The sequence below is a fragment of the Hesperophylax consimilis genome, unplaced genomic scaffold, assembly GCF_061612785.1.
Source record: "Hesperophylax consimilis isolate HC1 unplaced genomic scaffold, BYU_Hcon_1.0 scaffold_193, whole genome shotgun sequence".
Taxonomy (NCBI): Eukaryota; Metazoa; Arthropoda; class Insecta; order Trichoptera; family Limnephilidae; genus Hesperophylax; species Hesperophylax consimilis.
The window spans coordinates 17,141-21,596 of NW_028301406.1; the positions used below are offsets into that span (position 1 = coordinate 17,141).

The 4,456-nt window shown below is 32.3% G+C and overlaps 2 non-coding genes across 2 annotated transcripts; both read right to left on the reverse strand.

Annotated features, from left to right (window-relative positions):
- Positions 1–1,335: 1,335 nt before the first annotated feature.
- On the reverse strand, positions 1,336–1,454 carry LOC149408544 (5S ribosomal RNA). The gene has a single exon (XR_016305521.1). It is a non-coding gene; the product is annotated as a 5S ribosomal RNA (ribosomal RNA).
- Positions 1,455–1,776: 322 nt separating this feature from the next.
- Positions 1,777–1,895, reverse strand: LOC149408545 (5S ribosomal RNA). The gene has a single exon (XR_016305520.1). It is a non-coding gene; the product is annotated as a 5S ribosomal RNA (ribosomal RNA).
- Positions 1,896–4,456: the final 2,561 nt, after the last annotated feature.

Genomic DNA, 4,456 nt, shown 5'->3' on the forward strand with positions numbered 1-4,456 from the left:
GTTTTTCTGGTATTTTCACTGTTTTACGACGATTTAACGCTCTTGTTAGGTTTATCTGGTATTTTCACTGTTTTACGACGATTTAACAAATTTAAAGGGTTTCTCAATTATTTTAAGAGTAATACGACGGTTAAACACTTTTTAATGGTTTTTCTATATTTTCCAGCGTTTTAAGACAATTTAACGCTCTTATAAGGTTTTTCTGGTATTTTCACTGATTTACGACGATTTAACGCTCTTATAAGGTTTTTCTGGTATATTCACTCTTTTACGACGATTTAACGCTTTTGTAAGGTTTATCTGGTATTTTCACTGTTTTCCGACGATTTGACAAATATAAAGGGTTTCTCAATGATTTTAAGTGTAATACGACGGTTAAACACTTTTTAATGGTTTTTCTATATTTTCCAGCGTTTTAAGACAATTTAACGCTCTAATAAGGTTTTTCTGGTATTGTCACTATTTTACGACGATTTAACGCTCTTATAATGTTTTTGAAGTGAAACTTCTTTAGCCGCGTAATGAATTTTCGGGAACGTAGTAAAACCGAGTCAAGATCGAAACGAAAAAGCGGGTACCCCCACCACCGCTCACCGTTCAGAAAAATGGTGTACAAAATTCGTTGTAATTATTAAACAAGTTAAATAACGTATTTTCGCACAATTTCGCAAGTCCAGTATGGTCTAGTGGCTAGGATACCTGGCTCTCACCCAGGAGGCTCGGGTTCGATTCCCGGTACCGGAAATTATTTTTGGTCAATTTTCTGAGATACTGTTTTATTTAATTTGTGTTTTGATTATTTCAGGTGATATTTTTAAGAATTCATTTTATTAAATACAAGCAGTGACTTGAAAAAAATCATAAAATTGTTAATTTTTCAATATGGACTTTTGGCAGCCGGGATGTATTTATAATTTCACAATTATTTTAGGAATGCGGAAGCACATCATGCAAGATTCCCATTCTTGCGACCCGGGTTCGATTCCCGGGCAGTGCACTCCTTTTTTATGGAGAATCATTATTTTTCAAAGGAAGGATATTTTTGATATAGTAAAATATAAATGCTTCTTAGCTCATCTCGACAACTGGCGTTGGTGGTGTAATGGTCAGCATAGTTGCTTTCGAAGCAGTTGATCCGAGTTCGATTCTCGGCCATGGAATATTATTTTTTTGTTTTTAAGGAATTTTTTTTTTTTAATGGTTGACCATAATATCAATCCACTAAGTAATATTTTAGGCCTGTAGCATAATTGAAAAGTTAAAGAATGATATAAAATTTTTTATGATGTTAACGATAAAAAAATGAAAAAAAACATAAAATTAAAATAAAAAATGGGCCAACGGCACGCGGTGTTCCCAAGCGGTCACCCATCCAAGTACTGACCGCGCCCAATGTTGCTTAACTTCGGTGATCGGACGAGAACCGGTGTGTTCAAAATGGTATGGTCGTTGGCAAAAGTTAAACAATATTAATTTCTATTCTACCTGCCAATAAATATATGAAAATTAGTATAAAAAAGCCCTAATAATATTGAAAAAATTAGCAAGGTGTGTGCGAGGTTGATAAAAATAATCATTACATACGCGCTTGAAAAAGATCGTAATTACATTAATAAGTTTGTAGGAATTTTTTTTTTCAATGGTTGACCATAATATCAATCCACTAAGTAATATTTTAGGCCTGTAGCATACTTGAAAAGTTAAAGAATTTTATGATATTATTAATTATAGTAATGATAAAAAAATAAAAAAAACATGAAATTAAAATAAAAAATAGGCCAACGGCACGCGGTGTTCCCAAGCGGTCACCCATCCAAGTACTGACCGCGCCCAATGTTGCTTAACTTCGGTGATCGGACGAGAACCGGTGTGTTCAACATGGTATGGTCGTTGGCAAACGCTAAACAATATTAATTTCTACTCTACCTGCCAATAAATATATGAAAATTAGTATAAAAAAGCCCTAATAATACTGAAAACATTAGCAAGGTGTAAATATTATATACCTAGTTTAACTCACTCTCCTAACTCATCTTCGCTGTCTACAGGCAGAGCGCACGACTGTGGTCGTGAAGAACCGAGGTTCGATCCCCGCTTTAACTAATTTTTTTTTTCTTTTTTTATAACTTTTAATTTTTTTTATCACATGCTACTTATAAATATGTCAATAGACAGAAAAAAAGAGAGAATGAAATGAAAAGAGAGAGAGAGAAGAATACTAGAAGTTTCACTTCTGTCTTGCGTAGGCTTGACACACCCATTTTTTTCTTGTGTTTTCACTGTTTTACGACGATTTAACGCTCTTTAAAGGTTTTTCTGGTATTTTCACTGTTTTACGACGATTTAACGCCTTTATAAGGTTTTTCTGGTATTTTCACTGATTTACGACGATTTAACGCTCTTATAAGGCTTTTCTGTTATTTTCAATGTTTTACGACGATTTGACAAATTTTAAGGGGTTTTCAATGATTTTTAGCGTAATACGACGATGTAACACTTTTTAATGGTTTTTCTATATTTTCCAGCGTTTTAAGACGATTTAACGCTCTTTTAAGGTTTTTCTGGTATTTTCACTGTTTTACGACGATTTAACGCTCTTATAAGGTTTTTCTGGTATTTTCACTGTTTTACGACGATTTAACGCTCTTGTAAGGTTTATCTGGTATTTTCACTGTTTTACGACGATTTGACAAATTTAAAGGGTTTCTCAATGATTTTAAGAGTAATACGACGGTTAAACACTTTTTAATGGTTTTTCTATATTTTCCAGCGTTTTAAGACAATTTAACGCTCTTATAAGGTTTTTCTGGTATTTTCACTGATTTACGACGATTTAACGCTCTTATAAGGCTTTTCTGTTATTTTCACTGTTTTACGACGATTTGACAAATTTAAAGGGTTTCTCAATGATTTTAAGAGTAATACGACGGTTAAACACTTTTTAATGGTTTTTCTATATTTTCCAGCGTTTTAAGACAATTTAACGCTCTTATAAGGTTTTTCTGGTATTTTCACTGATTAACGACGATTTAACGCCTTTATAAGGTTTTTCTGGTATTTTCACTGATTTACGACGATTTAACGCTCTTATAAGGCTTTTCTGTTATTTTCAATGTTTTACGACGATTTGACAAATTTTAAGGGGTTTTCAATGATTTTTAGCGTAATACGACGATTTAACACTTTTTAATGGTTTTTCTATATTTTCCAGCGTTTTAAGTCGATTTACCGCTTTTATAAGGTTTTTCTGGTATTTTCACTGTTTTACGACGATTTAACGCTCTTATAAGGTTTTTCTGGTATATTCACTCTTTTACGACGATTTAACGCTTTTGTAAGGTTTATCTGGTATTTTCACTGTTTTCCGACGATTTGACAAATATAAAGGGTTTCTCAATGATTTTAAGTGTAATACGACGGTTAAACACTTTTTTAATGGTTTTTCTATATTTTCCAGCGTTTTAAGACAATTTAACGCTCTAATAAGGTTTTTCTGGTATTGTCACTATTTTACGACGATTTAACGCTCTTATAATGTTTTTTCTTGTGTTTTCACTGTTTTACGACGATTTAACGCTCTTTAAAGGTTTTTCTGGTATTTTCACTGTTTTACGACGATTTAACGCCTTTATAAGGTTTTTCTGGTATTTTCACTGATTTACGACGATTTAACGCTCTTATAAGGCTTTTCTGTTATTTTCAATGTTTTACGACGATTTGACAAATTTTAAGGGGTTTTCAATGATTTTTAGCGTAATACGACGATTTAACACTTTTTAATGGTTTTTCTATATTTTCCAGCGTTTTAAGACGATTTAACGCTCTTTTAAGGTTTTTCTGGTATTTTCACTGTTTTACGACGATTTAACGCTCTTATAAGGTTTTTCTGGTATTTTCACTGTTTTACGACGATTTAACGCTCTTGTAAGGTTTATCTGGTATTTTCACTGTTTTACGACGATTTGACAAATTTAAAGGGTTTCTCAATGATTTTAAGAGTAATACGACGGTTAAACACTTTTTAATGGTTTTTCTATATTTTCCAGCGTTTTAAGACAATTTAACGCTCTTATAAGGTTTTTCTGGTATTTTCACTGATTAACGACGATTTAACGCCTTTATAAGGTTTTTCTGGTATTTTCACTGATTTACGACGATTTAACGCTCTTATAAGGCTTTTCTGTTATTTTCAATGTTTTACGACGATTTGACAAATTTTAAGGGGTTTTCAATGATTTTTAGCGTAATACGACGATTTAACACTTTTTAATGGTTTTTCTATATTTTCCAGCGTTTTAAGACGATTTACCGCTTTTATAAGGTTTTTTTGGTATTTTCACTGTTTTACGACGATTTTAACGCTCTTATAAGGTTTTTCTGGTATATTCACTCTTTTACGACGATTTAACGCTTTTGTAAGGTTTATCTGGTATTTTCACTGTTTTCCGACGATTTG